Source organism: Lithobates pipiens, unplaced genomic scaffold, assembly GCF_037356315.1.
Source record: "Lithobates pipiens isolate NorthernLeopardFrog02 unplaced genomic scaffold, aLitPip1_a1.2 Scaffold_30, whole genome shotgun sequence".
NCBI classification, from domain to species: domain Eukaryota; kingdom Metazoa; phylum Chordata; class Amphibia; order Anura; family Ranidae; genus Lithobates; species Lithobates pipiens.
The window spans coordinates 153,960,203-153,980,502 of NW_027507791.1; the positions used below are offsets into that span (position 1 = coordinate 153,960,203).

At 48.5% G+C, this 20,300-nt stretch overlaps 1 protein-coding gene across 4 annotated transcripts in view; it reads left to right on the forward strand.

Annotated features, from left to right (window-relative positions):
• Positions 1-8,111: 8,111 nt before the first annotated feature.
• The window catches only part of FSIP1 (fibrous sheath interacting protein 1), a 265,899-nt gene continuing 253,710 nt past the window's right edge, over positions 8,112-20,300 (forward strand). For 2 of the 4 annotated variants that reach the window (XM_077465009.1, XM_077465012.1), the window contains exon 1: positions 8,112-8,268. The gene's annotated coding sequence lies outside the window, so the exon portion shown is untranslated. The remainder of the gene's footprint in view (positions 8,269-20,300) is intronic. The other 2 variants (XM_077465011.1, XM_077465010.1) reach the window with 2 other exon arrangements.

The following is a 20,300-nucleotide window of genomic DNA, read 5'->3' on the forward strand; positions in this document are numbered from 1 at the left end:
GCCTTTCTGGAAGAGTGGCAAGAAGAAAGCCATTTCTCAAAGATATCCATAAAAAGTCTTGTCTAAAGTTTGCCACAAGCCACCTGGGAGACACACCAAACATGTGGAAGAAGGTGCTCTGGTCAGATGAAACCAAAATCAAACTTTTTGCCCACAATGCGAAACGATATGTTTGGCGTAAAAGCAACACAGCTCATCACCCTCAACACACCATCCCCACTGTCAAACATGGTGGTGGCAGCATCATGGTTTGGGCCTGCTTTTCTTCAGCAGGGACAGGGAAGATGGTTAAAATTGAGGGGAAAATGGATGCAGCCAAATACAGGACCATTCTGGATGAAAACCTGTTGGAGTCTGCAAAAGAGCTGAAACTGGGACGGAGATTTATCTTCCAACAAGACAATGATCCCAAACATACAGCAAAATCTACAAAGGAATGGTTCACAAATAAACGTATCCAGGTGTTAGAATGGCCAAGTCAAAGTCCAGACATGAATCCAATCGAGAATCTGTGGAAAGAGCTGAAAACTGCTGTTCACAAACGCTCTCCATCCAACCTCACTGAGCTTGAGCTGTTTTGCAAGGAAGAATGGGCAAGAATTTCAGTCTCTCCATGTGCAAAACTGATAGAGACATACCCCAAGTGACTTGCAGCTGTAATCGCAGCAAAAGGTGGCTCTACAATGTATTAACGAAAGGGGGCCGAATAATTTTGCACGCCCCACTTTTCATTTTTTTATTAGTTAAAAAAGTTTCAAAAATCCAATAGATTTCGTTCCAGTTCACAATTGTGTCCCACTTGTTGGTGATTCTTCACAAAAAATAAAAATTTTATATCTTTATGTTTGAAGCCTGAAATGTGGCAAAAGGTTGAAAAGTTCAAGGGGGCCGAATACTTTTGCAAGGCATTGTGTGTGTATGTGTAAGGCTGACCGCAGGGTAAGCCTGTATTTGTAGGAGGAGTCAGGCTGCATAAAGCCTGCCCTCCTCCACCTCCTCCTCGTTGGACTTCGGATCTCGTGTGGCTGACGTCACTTCCGGCGGGTCGGAGGAGGAGGACTTTTCTGCTCTGGAGTTCATGGACGGGGATGCTTGTGGCCCCCGCCGGCTCCGTTTATGGGCATCTGTCTGCTCGGGGGAGCCTTCTTTCTGCCCGCCTCTTTCTCCGGCCGCCGCCCACCCGCCTCCTTCTCCCGCTGTGCCAGCCACTGGTTTCCCCCGTGTGGTGCTGCGGGCGGGCGGGGGGGGCTTCACCCACCGGCGGCTGTCTGCACGGGGAGGCTTTCTCCCAGGCTTCCTCCGTGTGATTCTGCCGCAGGCGCTTGTTCAGTGGGGGGCTTGCCCCCCCCTCACATATGCAGTGCGCCCGCCGTTTCTCCTGGTGGGGGGAGGGGGAGGTATTCGGCCGCGCCGGCTCCCCTTCCCCCCCCCTCACATATGCAGTGCGCCCGCCGTTTCTCCTGGTGGGGGGAGGGGGAGGTTTTCGGCCGCGCCGGCTCCCCCTCCCCCCCCCTCACATACATGGTGCTACCACCGTTTCTCCTGGGGGGAGGGGGAAGTGATAGGCCGCCTCTCCCGTGGCAGATCCAGCTGTGGGGGGCGTCTGTATGCTCATCCAGCTCCATGATGGAGCCGCCAGCGGGTGCATTCGGTTCCTTGTACTGGGGGGGGCTCCACGAGGGGGGACACGCCGTCCGCCCGCTTTTTCCGCTGGGAGGGGGGGGGCATTCGGCAACCATCAACTTCCCTGTCCTGACTCCACGTAGGGGCCGCCCGCCCGCTTCTCCCGCCGGGAGAAGGGGGGGGGGGTTTTGCTGCCGTCAGCTCCTCTGTCCTGGGTTCTCCTGGTGTTCCGCCGGGAGAGAGGGAGGGGTTTCGGTTGGCCGTCGGCTCCCCCTCTCCCCTCGCATCTTCTTGTCCACTCTAGTGCAGGGAGACGGTGTGTATTTGCACACACTTTGCCCGCGGGGGCGGTGGTAGTGAGTATGTTCGGCGGGATAGAGGAAGAAGAGCATGTATGAGGGTATGCTGTTGTGCAAATCACACAGAGGAAATCTGCTGTTTTTCATTGCATCCACATAAACAAAGAGCCTGGGTCACCCCCCCCCCCCCTTAAATCGCTGGCTGCATTTCATTTCTGTGCTGCTAAAAGTTGACAATGCGTTATCTCCCGACTGCCTCTAATTGTGTTTATCATGCTGCAGAAAGCTGCTCTTCAGCTGTGATCTCCCCTGTGTCTTCATGAAGATGCTAGCGAGGCCCAGCAGCCTTCAGACTGGTGCCTGGCCAGAGAAGAGGCCTATTCAGAGGGACCAGTATTGGGGCCACAATACAATGCAGGGACGTGGATTGTCTCTGCACTACAGTCAGCTTGTCTGGAGGGATTGTGAGCTACCGAAGTGGCTGAATACAGCGCAGGGAGGGTAGCGGAGGGGGCTCTGATATTGGGGCAGCTGGGGGGGGGGATCCCAGGGACAGGTCTGCTCTTGTCAATGAGGATCAGTAAGTGCGAGACTCCGACACTCAGCCGCACCGCCTGAGCTCCACGTGGCGTGCCCCGCCTGAGCTCCACGTGGCGTGCCCCTCCCCCGCCTGAGCTCCACGTGGCGTGCCCCTCCCCCGCCTGAGCTCCACGTGGCGTGCCCCCCGCCTGAGCTCCACGTGGCGTGCCCAACCCCCGCCTGAGCTCCACGTGGCGTGCCCAACCCCCGCCTGAGCTCCACGTGGCGTGCCCAACCCCCGCCTGAGCTCCACATGGCGTGCCCAACCCCCGCCTGAGCTCCACGTGGCCTGCCCCCGCCTGAGCTCCACGTTCTCGTGCTATTCACTGTTTTCTCACGCAGTTTCACGTTCTGGTGCATTTTATGGTTTTCCCATGCAATTCGGTCCCATGCGTTTCCGGTTTCAGGCCATTCACGTTCTCTTAGCGGTCACGTTCTCAAAGCATTTGCGTTTTTCATGCATTTGCATTTCCTTGCAGTTGCGTTTCATGCAGCTGCATCTTCTTGCAGTCGCGTGTCTTGCTGTTGCGTTTCTTGCTGTTGCGTTTCTCAGGCTGTTGCGTTTCTCAGGCTGTTGCGTTTCTCAGGCTGTTGCGTTTCTCAGGCAGTTGCATCTTCAGGCATTTGCGTTTCTTGCATCTGCGTTTCTTGCATTTGCGTTTTGTTTCGATTACGTTTTCATGCAGGTATGTTCTCGTTCATTTACATTCTCATGCAGGTCATGTTCTCGTTTCGTTTTCCGTTCTCATTCGAGTTGACGTTCTCATGCTTGTTGGTTTCAAGCACGTTGCTTACTGTTCTTACGCAATTTTGTTTTTCATGCGTTTTGGGTCTCTCATGTGATTTACTTTTCTTATGAAGTTGTTGTTTCTCATACAATTGATGGTTTTCGATGCAATTTTACGGTTTCTCAGGCATTTGCGTTTTCTCGTGCGTTTCGCAGGCAGTTGGCGGTTTTTAAACGACGTACAGTTCTTACGCATTTATGGTTCTCATGAATTTATGGTTCTCAGGCATGTTAAATTTCTCAGGCAATTTACGTATTAGATGTTATTTGCGTGTCTCACGCAACTTCTTGTGTTTCCCATGTTTCTGACGTTTCCCCATGCTTTTTATAGCATTTTCTGACATTTCCCGTGGTTCTGACGTATTCCCGTGGTTCAGTTGACGGTTCATGCAACTACGGTTTCTCATGCTTTTATGGTTTTCTCTCACTTTCCAGGTTTTCTCTCACTTTCCAGGTTTCTCTCACTTTCCAGGTTTTCTCTCACCTTCCAGGTTTTCTCTATCGCTTTCCAGGTTTCTCTATCACGTTCCATGCTTTTTGGCATTTCATGTTTTGCGTTCTCATGCAGTCATGTCCTCGCTTCATTTTACGTTCTCATGCACCCATGTTCTTGTTTCATTTTAACATTCTCATACACTCATGTTCTCGTTTAGTTTACGTTCTCATGCATTTTATGTTCTCGTTTCGTTTTACGTTCTCATGCGATCATGTTCTCGTTCGATTTGACGTTCTCATGCTTTGTTTTCACGCACGGTTCTCACTCGTTTACGGTTTTACATGCAATTCCCATTTTCTCATGCAATTCAGTTTATGCAATTCTCGGTTTCCATGCAGTTGGTGTTTCTTGAAGTTACGGTTCTTACGCAATTTTGTTTTTTCATGTGATTTAGGTCTCTCATGTGATTTACATATGTAGTTGGTGTTTCTCATACATTTGATGGTTTTCCATGCAATTTTACAGTTTCTCATACAATTGCGTTCTCGTGTGTTTTGCTGGCAGTTGACGGTTTTTAAACGACTTACAGTTCTTGCGCTTTTATGGTTCTCATAAATTTATGGTTATCAGGGTTTTTTACGTTTCTCATGCATTTCACGTATCAGATGTATTGTTCATGGCTGTTATTTACGTGATGCAACTTCTTATGTTTCCCTTGTTTCTGAAGTGTCCCCATGTTTTTCTAGCATTTTCTGTCGTATTTACATGGTTTTGACGTATTCACATGTTTCCTTACGTGTTGTCCGGTGTTTCCTTCCGTATTTCCCAGTTGCCGCACGTTTCATGTCTCATGCCTTTCATGGCATTACCCTTGTGTAGTTTCATGATTCTCAGGCTTTTTACGTTCCTCATGCTTGTTAGTGTCGGATGTATTGTACGTATCTGATGCTATTTACGTGTCTCATGCATCTTCTCGCGTTTCCCATGTTTCTTTTGTTTCTCGTGTTTTCTTGGCTTTTCTCGTGTTCTTACACATTCCGATATGCCGCACGTTTTGTGTCTTATGCTTTTCTTTTCTCTTGTGTACCCCCCAGGGTTTTCTTTTGTGTTTTTCATCAATTTGTGAAGCCTGCATTTCCTAGGCAGGTCGTGTTTTCTAGCAGCCGCGGTTCTTAAGCCGCTCACGGTGATCAGTTCACGCTTCTCATGTTTTAGGTCAGTCACGTTTCCTCATTGCAGGTTTCGTTTTGTCGCAGGTGTTTTTGTTTGATCACGATTCTCTTGCTAGTTGTGTTCCTGATCAGTTGGGTGCCTTTCCTCACTATTTACTTTGTTTTCCTAGCTACGTCTCCGGCCAGGAGTTGTCCTGGGGTATGGAAGTTTGGTTAGTCAGTTTTCACTGATCCACGGTTTCTACTGGCTCAGGGGCTTTCGTGGATCACGGGGCCCGGGCTAGTATCTGTAGGCTCGGGTCTCAGAAGCAGGTTTCCAGTGACGCACTTTCTTGTCAGTTCCAGTTGTGGTAGATTGGTTTTCCATTTGGTTGGCACTGCAGCCTTGATCATTGGGTTTTGTTTTTTATTCCAGGAAAGCCCATGACACTGCTTGGCATGTTTCCAGGTTAGGTTTCCAGTCCTGATGGTGAAACGCCTAGTTCCCTTTGCTTTTCTGTTTTGTTTTAGTTTCCTTTTTGGCTTCTCCAGCTTGTATCAGCCTTCAGCACTTTCTGGGCGTATCCAGTTAAGTCCCAGCATTTCATGTTGAATGATCTATCAGGTTGTTTTATTTTCGGCTTTTCCGTTTGAAGCCATCCAGGTCTCCAGCGGTGGGGACTCCCTGCTGTGCTTAGCTGGTTTTCCATGGTGGGTTTCATTTTATGACGTTCACGTACTCTCAGGTTTATCTTGTGTTGGTCGCTAGGTTGGGCTCAAGGGGGTGCTATAGCTGGCCTTGTGATTCCTGAAGCCAGGGGAGGGGCTACTGCCTTTCTTAGTGTTTCCTTCTCTGCGGCAAAGGCATAACTCATTTGCCACCACTCCAGGTTAGACGTTATTCACTGGGTCATCTGGTTGTTGAGCTTTCTTCCTACTGTGTTATTTTTTGGCCCCTTTAGGCATACTGACCACGTGACCTTTGGCACACTTCAGGTCTTTGTTTCCTTGTTGCTCTTTGTTCCTTTCCTCATCATCCACAGAGTGACTCTGAGTACAAGTGTAAGGCTGACCGCAGGGTAAGCCTGTATTTGTAGGAGGAGTCAGGCTGCATAAAGCCTGCCCTCCTCCACCTCCTCCTCGTTGGACGTCGGATCTCGTGTCCCACCCACCCATTCCCTTTTTCTTTTAATTTCATTCTTTACATTTCATACTTGGGTATGCCCCCTTTAGGCATACTGACCACGTGACCTTTGGCACACTTCAGGTCTTTGTTTCCTTGTTGCTCTTTGTTCCTTTCCTCATCATCCACAGAGTGACTCTGAGTACAAATATATATATATATATATATATATATATATATACACACATACACACACACACACAAATTACCAGTGGGGCCACATTAAACCGGAACATGGGCTGGACTTTGGACATGCCTGTTATACACACATAGCTCCCAACTGTCCCTGATTTGGTGCAATGTCCCTCTGTCCCTCTTTCCCCCTCATTTGTCTCTCATTTTGGTCTGATCTATATAGTTTTATATAAAATGCACTTTTTTTCTTTCAAAAAGTGTTTCCTAGTGCTAAATCTTTCATTAAATTCTAAATTGCCGCATTTGTGAATTTCAAAAGTCAACATAAAGGAATAGTGGTGAAAAAAGCCCTTGTGGACTTGATGAACCTTTGTTTTTCAGATGAATTGTCCTTTAAGGGGGTATGGCAGGGGCATGTCCTATGCCTTCATACATTTGCTAGTAGGCAGTGGCGTCGCTAGGGGGTGGCTTTTGGGGCTATAGCCCCGTATCTGGGGCCCATAGCCCCAAGTCTCTCAGAGATAGCTGTGGCCTCTGTGCAGCTGGGCCACGAGTGTGGCGAGCAGCATTGGAGAGCAGGCAGGCAGCACGGGAGAGCCAGGCCAGCGAAAGAGCAGAGAGAGGACATCATCTCTCACCAGAGGCAGTCTGGGGGACCCTGATGTAAATGGGGGGCACTCTAGGGACCCTGATGTAAGTGGGGGGCTCTCGGGGGACCCTGATGTAAGGGGACAGCTCTCTGGGGACCTTGATGTAAAGAAGGAGCTCTCTGGGGACCCTGATGTAAGTAGGGGCTCCCTGATGTATCGAAGGGGCTCTATGGCGACCCTGATGTAAGGTAGAGGCTCTCTGGGCACCCTAAAGTAAGGAGGGCTCTTTGGGGACCCTGATGTAAGTGGGGAGGCACTCTGGGGACCCTTATGTAAGTGGGGGAGGCTCTCTGGGGACCCTGATGTAAGTGGGGGAGGCTCTCTTGGGACCCTGATGCAAGGAGGATGCTCTCCTGGGACCCTGATGTAAGTGGGGGGTCTCTCTGGGGACACTGATGCAAGGGGCATGCTCTCTGTGGACCCTGATGTAAGTGGGGGTCTCTCTGGGGACATCGATGCAAGGGGAATGCTCTCTGGGGACCCTGATATAAGTGGGGGGGTTTCTCTGGGGACACTGATGCAAGTGGGATGCTCTCTGGGGACCCTGATGTAAGTGGGGGGTCTCTCTGGGAGCCCTGATGTAGGGGAGGGGGGCTTTCTGGGGACCCTGATGTAATGAATATTTATATATATATATATATATATATATATATATATATATATATATATATATATATATAATACTGGTGTAAGTGGGGGAGGCTCTCCGGGGACCCTGATATAAGTGGGGATGCTCTCTGGGGACTCTGAGGTAAGGAGGGGCTCTCTGGGGACCCTGATCTAAGTGGGGGAGGCTCTCTGGGGACCCCGATGTCAGTAGGGGGGGCTCTCTGGGGACCCTGATGTAAGTGGGGGGAGGTCTCTCTGGGGACCCTGATGTAATGATAATATAATATATAACACACACACACGTATATTATATACGTGTATGCCCGCCCAAACATATGACTTCCTTTACTGCTATGGACTCTAGCCCCAGATCTTGTGTAGACTTAGCAATGCCCCTGCTAGTAGATGTCCCTCATTCCCATCTCAAAATGTTGGGGGGGGGGGTATGTACACATATATAATAAACATAAATATGTAATTTATAAATGACAATAATTATATCTGTTTATAAATAATAACAAAAACATATCTAATAAACCTATAGATTACACACCAGAAAGTCTGACTCTGGGCTTGCTGCCCCTTTCACACATATTATGGAAGGACCCTGACCCAGGAGGGACACCGTAGGCAGACACACCGCCCAATAATGAATGGACTGTAACCTAGCAACGACGAACGCCACTAACAGAACAACGAAGCTGACTCTCGGGTTACAGTCGGGCGGGATGTACGGCAAAAGGGCGATTTAGTGAAGTGAGTGTAGATATCGGTGAGTTTCGGGAAATAGCCGGAGGACGCGGTAGGTAAGCACAGGTAAGCGTCACGTGATTGCAGGTCCTGCAGGAAGCTCCATCCTGGGGGTGCGGCGCGCTGTGTCCAATGGAATCTCATCACTAGAAAAGGGTCTGTGGGGTTGAAGGGGATTTCCCCATTTAGGTGGCCACAGGCTTCCCAGTGTAGAAATAAAACATCGTGTGACTTTCTATAATAGGCTGCACTGACACAGAGTTCTGGGCTCTCTGTCTGGGGGACATTCAGCAGCGGTAGGTCTTTTCTGGTACTATGTTTTTATTCAGAGAGAAAAAATAAATAAAGTTATAAAACTCTCACATGGGGGATACAATCAGTAGATTTAATATAAAACAGAGTGAAAATGCACACATATGAAATGTATTCAGACATCGCAACCTGCAGAACCTCATTTCAGGGAGGTGGCTCTTCGTGCCCGCAAATGCCCCCCACCCCCGTGGAAAAATATTTTTTAGGCCGGGTTCACACTTCTGCGGGGGGAGATCCGGATGTGATTCGCACCGCACTGCAGTGCAAATCACATCCGATCTCCGTAGCGATGCGAGTTCAGCCATACAGATAGTATGGCTGAATTCGCATCGCTCCCGCAGCAAACTCGCACGGGACCCTTTTTTTGGTCCGCAACAGAATCGGATCGCATGGGTGTTCACACCATGCGATCCGATTCCTGTGCGAGTCTGCAGATCGCACTGCGATATGCGGACGGATCTGGGGGTGTCATTAACATTTCATTGACACTCCCAGCCGTTCGCATAGGGCAGTGTGAACTGCCGGCGGGAGTCATGCGATGCGGGAAAACGCCGCGGATTCGCGGCGTTCCCGCATCGCTGTGGTGCGGAGATCGGATGTGATTTGCACTGCAGTGCGGTGCGAATCACATCCGGATCTCCCCCCGCAGCAGTGTGAACCCGGCCTTAAGGCTGGGTTCACACCACAGCGATGCGGGAACGCCGCAAATCCGCTGCGTTTTCCCGCATAGCATGTCTCCCGCCGGCAGTTCACACTGCCCTATGCGAACGGCTGGGAGTGTCAATGAAATGTTAATGACACCCCCAGATCCGTCTGCATATCGCAGTGCGATCTGCAGACTCGCACAGGAATCGGATCGCATGGTGTGAACACCCATGCGATCCGATTCTGTTGCGGACCAAAAAAAGGGTCCCGTGCGAGTTTGCTGCGGGAGCGATGCGAATTCAGCCATACTATCTGTATGGCTGAACTCGCATCGCTACGGAGATTAGATGTGATTTGCACTGCAGTGCGGTGCGAATCACATCCGGATCTCCCCCCGCAGCAGTGTGAACCCAGCCTAAATCACTTTTTAAATATTTTTTCGCAGTGCTTCTGGGGGAGGGGGTGGGGTATGTGGACAGTGTCAGTATTTTTTTTGTCTCCTTTTATATTGTAAATTGTTGGCGCTATATAAATCCTGAATAATAATAGTAATCATTTTTAATTGATTTTTTTTTTTTTTTTCACAATGCTTTCTGGGGAGGGGATTGGGGCAGTTGACAGTGTTGGTAGGGCAGGGGAGAGTGGTATCAGTAGTTTTTTATTTTATTTTTTTTAAACTTTTTCATTTTTTAGATTTTTTTATTTTTTTTTACAATATACTTTTTAGATTTTTTGGGGGGCTTTGGTGAGATGTCAGGGGTCTAAACAGTGAAAAAAATAATAAAAAATAATTTTATATATATATATATATATTATTAGAGCTGCACAATTAATCGCCAAGAATCGTTATCGTGATCTTGACTAAAGTGTTTCACAATTCTTTCTTTGCAAAGAATTCTCTCTGCTCTTCTGAATCCACAGCCCTCAAAAGAAAGGAAGAGGAAAACTGGACAGTCTGCCAAGAATCAAAACAATCTTTATCAGTTCAACTTAAGTATAAACATTGTAACAATTTGTCAATGGAATAGACTTTGTGTGTAAGTAAAAAAAGTTTAACTACTTAAAGCGGGGTTCCACCCTAAAGTGGAACTTCCGCTGATCGGAACCCCCCCTCCGGTGTCACAATTGGCACCTTTCAGGGGGGAGGGGGGTGCAGATACCTGTCAAAGACAGGTATTTACACCCACTTCTGGGCATAGACTCCCACGGGAGTCTATGCCTCTTCCTGTCCCTGCGCGCTGTCTGCTGGGACACACACGAGTCCCAGAGACAGCGCGGACAATTCCTATTGCGCTGAGCGACTCGCGCATGCGCATTAGGGAACCGGGAAGTGAAGCCGCTTCGCTTCACTTCCTGATTCCCTCACCTAGAATGGTGGCGGCAACAGCCGAGAGCCGAGCGATCGATCGGCCACGGCTGCCGGCATCGCTGGACCCCGGGACAGGTGAGTGTCCATTTATTAAGTCAGCAGCTGCAGTATTTGTAGCTGCTGGCTTTTAATATTTTTTTCTACAGTGCAATCCCGCTTTAAACACTAAAACTTTTTCTGACATTTGTTGTTTTCAAGCTAAAATCATTTTTATTTTGCTAGAAAATTTACTTAGAACCCCCAAACATTTTATATATATATATATATATATATATATATTAGTAGACACCCTAGAGAATAAAATGATGCTTGTTGCAATATTTTATGTCACACTGTATTTGCACAGCTGTCTTTCAAATGCAAATTAAAAAAAAAATGACTTTAATGAATTAAAAAGAAAAAACACCCCACTAACCAGTAAAGTTAGCCCATTTTTTGTATAATGTGAAAGATTTTACATTGCGAGAATCGTGATATTTTTATTCTAAGCAAAAAAATTGTGATTCTCATTTTGGCCAGAATCGTGCAGCTCTACTATAAATAAATAAATAAATAAATATATATATGTGTATATATACACACACTCACGCTGATGGTGAATGAATGAAGTGAAAAATAGTGAATGTAGCTGCTATACACAAAGTGCTAAATACTTGAACAAAATAAAAAAAATGATTACAGCGCTCGCAAACATAAATAAAACGTAGAAAACCATCAAAAACATAAAGTCCCTAAAAATGACTGAAAAGATGCTTCAAATCCGTAGTGCAAAAAGTGTTTCAAAAATTTTCAGGCGTGACACGACACCCCCACATGTGTCCCCATTCACCGGATCACAACCACACCCAGCTTTGCAGTCTGGGGGGTCACTTCAGACTTCTAATGATATCCAAGGTGGCAGATTCAGTATTGGGACCTGATGACAGAAGATCATAACAGCATCCTTCAAGAGGATTTCTCGACCATATAAACAGGTACCCAGAATGAAAAAAGATGAACTAATAGTGAAGTACAGCTAAGAAACAGTTTTATTGTGCATGCGAATGCATACTTATGGACGTAAGTTATAAAACAGGCATAAATGAAGACAGTATTACAGCAAACGCTGTTCCTGGCGTTCTTTTCCACGAGACCGGAAGCGACGTCAATCGCACCGGAAGCTGCGTCAATGCATTTCACCCTCCTATAGGGCATCATCAAATGACCTGATAATCTTCTGTCATCAAGTCCCAATGCTGAATCTGCCACCTTGGATATCATTAGAAGTCTGAAGTGACCCCCAGACTGCAAAGCTGGGTGTGGTTGTGATCCGGTGAGTGGGGACACATGTGGGGGTGATGTTTTTTTAAACAGAAAACCCCTGGCATCTCCCATATGAGACAGACAAAGGGACTGAGAACACATTCCCCAGTCCCTTTCTCAGCACTAAAGATAAATGAACAGGAGACAGAGGCTCCTCTCCATTCATAAACTGAGCAGATAAACACAGTTTACTCTGCTCAGTAATCACAGGACACAGACGCGATCTCGCTCACTGTGTCCAATTACTAGTTCCCCCGCAGCTGGCGGGAGAGGAGGGGGCCAGAGGAGAACGGGGGGTGGAGAAGGACACAGAGGAGGCCAGAGAAGAACGGGGGGGGGGGGAGAAGGACACAGAGGGGACCAGAAGAGACGTGGGGTGAAGGACATGGAGGGATGAAGAAGGACACAGAGGGGGCCAGAGGAGAAGAGGGGTGGAGAAGGACACAGAGGGGGCCAGAGGAGAAGGGGGGTGGAGAAGGACACAGAGGGGGCCAGAGGAGAAGGAAACAGAGGGGGCCAGAGGAGAAGGGGGGTGGAGAAGGACACAGAGGGGGCCAGAGGAGAAGGGGGGTGGAGAAGGACACAGAGGGGGCCAGAGGAGAACGGGGGGGGGGAAGAAGGACACAGAGGGGGCCAGAGGAGAACGGGGGGGGGAGAAGGACACAGAGGGGGCCAGAGGAGAAGGGGGGTGGAGAAGGAAACAGAGGGGGCCAGAGGAGAAGGGGGGTGGAGAAGGACACAGGGGGGGCCAGAGGAGAAGGGGGGGGAAGAAGGACACAGAGGGGGCCAGAGGAGAAGTGGGTGGAGAAGGACACAGAGGGGGCGGGGGAGGAGCACACAGAGCAGCTGAAAACGATCGGCGCATCAGGGGAGACAGCTGAGATCACTGATCTCCCTGTATAACTTTCTAGCTAACAGCCACGGGAGGGAGAGAAGGAGAAGTGACTGTCAGTTAAAAATCTATACAAAGGAGATCGTGATCACAGCTGTTCCCCGCCGCACTGATCATTCCCGGGAGATCGGGAGGCGCTTGTGGGTGTGCAGGAGCTGCCGCAGAAATGCGGGAGACTTGAGATGTCTGTGTATTTAAGACATAGACTGTCAAACAACGGTAACCCTTTGACCAGTGCCGGGGGTCAACCCAATCGCTGTAAATGGTTAAAAAAAAATTTAAAATTACAAACATGTCATACATTCCTCCACTGTGGAGTTTGTTTTGCACAGTGTGGCCCCGAACCTAGTCTTCTGTGGTCCCACAACAGCGATCGCGGCTCCTCCTCGCATTGGTAAACCCCCTAGGAGAAGCGCTCTCCCTGGGGGTTACCTTGCGGGCGCACTCCTGAGACACAATAGACACAGAATGCTGGACTCGGCCCCGCTCCCGGTGCCCGTGTCATTGGATTTGATTGACAGCAGCGAGAGCCAATGGCTGCAGCCCCCCGGCCCCCTGTTTTACTTACCTTAATGCTGTCATCCTCCAGCCAGCTCTAGCTGGTGTCTCATGTCCCGATTGAATAAATTGATAGCAGCGCAGCCATTGGCTCCCGCTGCTGTTAATCAAATCCAATGGCGCTGCGCCAGGGGTGGGGCCGAGTCCTGCATGCTGGGTGAATGGACACAGATGCAGGATTTGGGAGTGCGCCTGCACGGCTGTCCACCTTAGGAGAGCCTTCTCCAACGTGGACACTCGATGCGGGCAGGAGCCGCCAGCACCGCTGAGGGACCTCAGAAGAGGAGGACCGGGGCCACGCTGTGCAAAACGAACTGTATAGTGGAGGTAAGTATGACATCTTTGTTATTTAAAGAAAAAAATTAGGATTTACAACCCCTTTAAGCCCGGTACACACAATGAGATTCTCGGACAAATGATTGTTTTTTTTTTTTTTTTTTTTGCATGCTAATCTCAGATGGAATTTGAAGATTTTACTTAAGTCACGAAAATTGTAGTAGAACGGAATAAAAATTCAGAAGTGATGTCATGCGCTGTAACGCATTTGTATTGCATTTTCCAACGTACTGGTTAAACTAAAATCATATGATCTGGCATCGTACGAAAACATTTTTTGTGCGTGTCCGATCAAATAATATTGGATGGACTGTCCTGATCGGCTCTCGAAGGCTCTTTGCTAACGATCCAATTATCGTACGATCGCTACAAAAGCAGTATTTTCCATACAATTTTCTGATCGTGTGTACCGGACATTAGGGCTCTGGGGCTAGAGTGTGGAGCAATCCACAAAAAACGAATCTAAGGCCGCGTACACACGGGCGGACTGTCTGTCCAACTTAGTCCGCTGAAACACATTTCAGCGGACAGTCCGCTCGTGTGTGGGCTTCAGCAGACTTTTTCAGCGGACAGTCTGGCGGACTAAGTCTTTCGGAATGTTGGAAAGACTGTCCGCTGGACTCGCATTTCGGCGGACAATCCGCCCGTTTGTGTGTCAGTCCACCCTACTTTTGAAATGAGCGGACTTTTCCCGCCCGGAGAAAAGTCCGCTCATTTCGAGCGGGTATCCAGGTAGGCGGGGCCCGCAACGGAGACGTCGCTGACCCCGCCGCCTGGTATGGACTTAAAGGGGGACCCCAACGCCGAAAAAAATCGGCGTGGGGGTCCCCCCAAGTCCACAACAGACCCTTGTCCGACCACGCTACCCGGCCGGCCAGGAAAGGGGGGCGAGCGAGCGCCCCCCCTCCTGAGCCGTACCAGGCCGCGTGCCCTCAACATGGGGGGGTGCCTTGGGGAAGGGGGGCCGCGCGGCCCCCCCATCCCAAAGCACCTTGTCCCCATGTTGATGAGGACAAGGGCCTCTTCCCGACAACCCTGGCCGTTGGTTGTCGGGGTCTGCGGGCGGGGGGCTTATCGGAATCCGGGAGCCCCCTTTAATAAGGCCTAGAGGCGATTCAGTTCGCATTGTGCGCTATATAAGTATTTCATTCATTCATTCATTCATTCACCCTATGTGAATGAGTATGGGGTACAATGTACCCCTACCCATTCACCTGTGAAAAAAAGTACAAAAAAAACACAACACAGGGTTTTATTGCACAGTTCCGGGGGTCTTCTCGTCGGACTCCTCCGCTATCTTCTTGTAGCTCTTTTGCTAGCGGAGGAGTCCGGCTATCTTCCCCGCCGCCGGCCTCTTCTCCCGACTTCGGGGGTCTTGTCCCCCTCTTCGGTTCTTCTGCCGGGCCACCGCGCCTTCTTATAGCTCTTTTACAGGCGGTGGCCCGGTCTTCTGTCGCCGCCGTCGCCGCCGCCTTCCGTTCTTCTTCTTCTTCTTCTTCCCCAGGAGCCGCGCTGCGCGGCCACTTATATAGTGACAATGGGGCGGTGTCACATGGGTTGGTGTCACATGGTGACCCCGCCCCCTTACGATGTCATAGTCCCCATGTGACATCAACCCATGTGACATAAAGCCATGTGACACCGCCCCATTGTCACTATATAAGTGGCCGCGCAGCGCGGCTCTGGCATTCCGGCCGGAGAGATCGTCGAGGCAACATCTCCTGGGGAAGAAGAAGAAGAAGAAGAACGGAAGGCGGCGGCGACGTCGGCGACAGAAGACCGGGCCACCGCCTGTAAAAGAGCTATAAGAAGGCGCGGTGGCCCGGCAGAAGAACCGAAGAGGGGGACAAGACCCCCGAAGTCGGGAGAAGAGGCCGGCGGCGGGGAAGAAAGCCGGACTCCTCCGCTAGCAAAAGAGCTACAAGAAGATAGCGGAGGAGTCCGACGAGAAGACCCCCGAAGACGGAAGACCCCCGGAGCTGTGCAATAAAATATTTTAACCCTGTGTTGTTTTTTTGTACTTTTTTTCACAGGTGAATGGGTAGGGGTACATTGTACCCCATACTCATTTACATAGGGTGGGGGGCCGGTATCCGGGGGCCCCCTTATTAAAGGGGGCTCCCAGATTCCGATAAGCCCCCCGCCCGCAGACCCCGACAACCAACGGCCAGGGTTGTCGGGAAGAGGCCCTTGTCCTCATCAACATGGGAACAAGGTGCTTTGGGGTGGGGGGGCCGCGCGGCCCCCCCTTCCCCAAGGCACCCCCCCATGTTGAGGGCACGCGGCCTGGTACAGCTCAGGAGGGGGGGCGCTCGCTCGCCCCCCTTTCCTGGCCGGCCGGGTAGCGTGCTCGGACAAGGGTCTGTTGTGGACTTGGGGGGGACCCCCACGCCGATTTTTTTCGGCGTTGGGGTTCCCCTTTAAGTCCATACCAGGCGGCGGGGCCAGCGACGTCTCCGTCACGGGCCCCGCCTACCTGGAGACCCGCTCGAAATGAGCGGACTTTTCTCCGCGTGTGTGGGCGAGTCCGTTCATTTCAAAAGTAGGGCGGATAGTATGGCGGACTTAGTCTGCCGTATTAGTCCGCTCAAAAAGTGCCGTGTGTGGGCAAGTCCGTTCATTCGAAAGTATGACGGACTGTCCGTCGGATTGTCTGACGGACTAAGTTGGCCAGACAGTCCGCCACGTGTGTACGCGGCCTTAGACCGGTGGTGGTCGGTCTTTTCAAGATGATTTTTAACCCCTTCCGGACCAGCCGCTGCAGTTTTAGTGTGACAGGTTGGCTTCCCTGTGCGAAACCACATAACTATACATTGACTCGCAGAGACCGGATCGTAGGCACACGCGCTGCACAGCTGGGGGTGCCGATGCTCATGGCCGACAGTCGAGATGACCACTGGCCACGAGCGATCATGAGCTGGAGACACAGAACAGGGACGAGTGTGTGTAAACACACACTTGCCTGTTCTGTTCTGAGAGGAGTGACAAATTGTGTGTTCCTATTAGCTAGGAACCACGACCTGTACCTCCCCCTTGACTTAGAATCCCCTCCCAGGGAACACAGTTAACCCCTTCACCGCCCCCTAGTGTTAACCCGTTCACTGTCAGTGAAATTTTTACAGTGTAATCAATGCATTTTTAATCGCACTGATCGCTGTATTAATGCCAATGGTTCCAAAAAAGCAGATCGCCACCATTACTTGTAAAAAAAACTTGTAGACGCTATAACTTTTTCACAAACCAATCAATATGCGCCTATTGCGATTTTTTATTTTTTTTGTACCAAAAATATGTAGAACAACACATATCGGCCTAAACTGAGGAAATAAATTGTTTTTTATATATATTTTTGGGGGATATTTATTATAGCAAAAATTTAAACATAATGCGTTTTTTTTTTTTCAAAATTGTCACGCTTTTTTTGTTTATAGCGCAACAAAAACAAAAAAACGCAGAGGGGATCAAATACCATCAAAAGAAAGCTGTATTTGTAGGAAAAAAGGCACGTCAATTTTGTTTGGGTACAATGTCGCACGACTGCTCAATTGTCAGTTAAAGCGACACAGTGCCGAATCGCAAAAAGTGCTCTGGTCAGGAAAGGGGTAAATTCTTCCAGGGCTGAAGTGGTTAAGATCCTTTGCACAGTGTCCGCTACAGTGCCTTGCAAAAGTATTCGGCCCCCTTAAACTTTTCAACCTTTTGCCACATTTCAGGTTTCAAACATAAAGATATAAAATTTAATTTTTTTGTGAAGAATCACCAACAAGTGGGACACAATTGTGAAGTGGAACGAAATCTATTGGATATTTTAAACTTTGTTAGCAAATAAAAAAACTGAAAAGTGGTGCGTGCAAAATTATTCGGTCCCTTTACTTTCAGTGCAGCAAACTCACTCCAGAAGTTCAGCGAGGATCTCTGAATGATCCAATGTTGTCCTAAATGACTGATGGTGATAAATAGAATCCACCTGTGTGTAATCAAGTCTCTGTATAAATGCACCTGCTCTGTGATAGTCTCAGGGTTCTGTTGAAAGTGCAGAGAGCATCATGAAGACCAAGGTACACACCAGGCAGGTCCGTAATACTGTTGTGGAGAAGTTTAAAGCCGGATTTGGATACAAAAGGATTTCCCAAGCTTTAAACATCCCAAGGAGCACTGTGCAAGCGATCATTTTGAAATGGAAGGAGTATCAGACCACTGCAAATCTACCAAGACCTGGCCGTCCCTTTAAACTTTCAGCTCAGACAAGGAGAAGACTGATCAGAGATGCAGCCAAGAGGCCCATGATCACTCTGGATGAACTGCAGAGAACTACAGCTGAGGTGGGAGAGTCTGTCCATAGGACAACAATCAGTCGTACACTGCACAAATCTGGCCTTTATGGAAGAGTGGCAAGAAGAAAGCCATTTCTCAAAGATATCCATAAAAAGTCTTGTCTAAAGTTTGCCACAAGCCACCTGGGAGACACACCAAACATGTGGAAGAAGGTGCTCTGGTCAGATGAAACCAAAATCAAACTTTTTGCCCACAATGCAAAACGATATGTTTGGCGTAAAAGCAACACAGCTCATCACCCTCAACACACCATCCCCACTGTCGAACATGGTGGTGGCAGCATCATGGTTTGGGCCTACTTTTCTTCAGCAGGGACAGGGAAGATGGTTAAAATTGAGGGGAAAATGGATGCAGCCAAATACAGGACCATTCTGGATGAAAACCTGTTGGAGTCTGCAAAAGAGCTGAAACTGGGACGGAGATTTATCTTCCAACAAGACAATGATCCCAAACATACAGAAAAATCTACAAAGGAATGGTTCACAAATAAACGTATCCAGGTGTTAGAATGGCCAAGTCAAAGTCCAGACCTGAATCCAATCGAGAATCTGTGAAAAGAGCTGAAAACTGCTGTTCACAAATGCTCTCCATCCAACCTCACTAAGCTCGAGCTGTTTTGCAAGGAAGAATGGGCAAGAATTTCAGTCTCTCGATGTGCAAAACTGATAGAGACATACCCCAAGCGACTTGCAGCTGTAATCGCAGCAAAAGGTGGCTCTACAAAGTATTAACGCAAGGGGGCCGAATAATTTTGCACGCCCCACTTTTCATTTTTTTATTAGTTAAAAAAGTTTCAAAAATCCAATAGATTTCGTTCCACTTCACAATTGTGTCCCACTTGTTGGTGATTCTTCGCAAAAAATAAAATGTTATATCTTTATGTTTGAAGCCTGAAATGTGGCAAAAGGTTGAAAAGTTCAAGGGGGCCGAATACTTTCGCAAGGCACTGTAGGTCAGGGTTTCTTTTAGCTTCAGGAAGACCTCTTACACGCAAGTTGATGCAGCAAGACCTTTTTATTATGGTCCTCTATTTTCAACACAAGTGATTTGAGAGGTGCCCTGTGTTTTTTTTCTGTTAATGCTGCTATAATGCTTAGGTGGTTTCACCATCTTCAATTACATAGGTTGAAACAAGATACAAGGCCATATAGTTCAACAAATTAAAAAAAAAAAAACTCAATATACACAATCCTTTATCCACAGTTGATCCAGAGGAAGGCGAAGAACCCCTATGCAGCATGGTCTGATGTGTCCCAATGGGGAACATTTTTTTTAATTGCATGAATTAAAATCCAGTTGTATTTTTTTGCATTTAGGAATGCATCCAGCTCTTTAAAAAAAAAAATAAAAAATCTAATGAGCTGGTCACAACTAGTTCTTGAGATATCTATACAGACAATCCTTTTAAGCAAAATTGGGGACTTTCTCTATTCCAATGGGAACCACTTGTAAACATATGTAAAAAATTACAAAATTGTATTCTGTTTCACATTAAAAACAAACAACATGATTTCTTTAAAAAATATAATTTCCCTGAAGAACACATAAGGAACAGAAAATTCCTTTACGTAATTCAGAGCTTTGTCACCAAAAGTGCACGGATAGCTTCACAAACGGTCTACACGTTTCGCAGGATCCCCCGCTTCTTCAGGACTGTGTGAAGTTTATGAACACATCTGTTTTTTGAGCTCTGACTATACACATATAGTTCTTGAGGGAATCTATTCCACATTTTTACAGCTCTTGCTATAAAAAAAGCCTGACCAAATGTGGAGGCTAAATCTCTTTTCCTCCAAACATAAAGAATGCTCCTCCATTTCTTATTATATTTATTAACCACTTGACCACTGGGCACTTAAACACCCTTAAAGAGGGATTCCACCAAAAAATTTTTTTTTAAAAGCCAGCAGCTATAAATACTACAGCTGCTGACTTTTAATAAATGGACACTCACCTGTCCCGGGTTCCAGCGATGCCGGCAGCCGAGGCCGATCGATCGCTTGGCTCTCGGCTGCTGCAGTCACCATTCTAGGTGAGGGAATCAGGAAGTGAAGCGAACCGGCTTCACTTCCCGGTTCCCTACTGCGCATGCGCGAGCCGCGCCGCGCAATAGGAAATCTCTGCGCTGTCACTGGGACCCGTGTGTGTCCCAGCAGATAGCGCGGCAGGGCAGGAAATGGCGTAGACTCCCACGGGAGTCTATACCCGGAAGTGAGTGAAAATACCTGTCTTTGACAGGTATCTCCACCTCCTCCCCCCTGAAAGGTGTCAATTGTGACACCGGAGGGGGGGAGGGATCCGATCAGCGGAGGTTCCACTTTAGGGTGGAATCCCGCTTTAATAACCAGA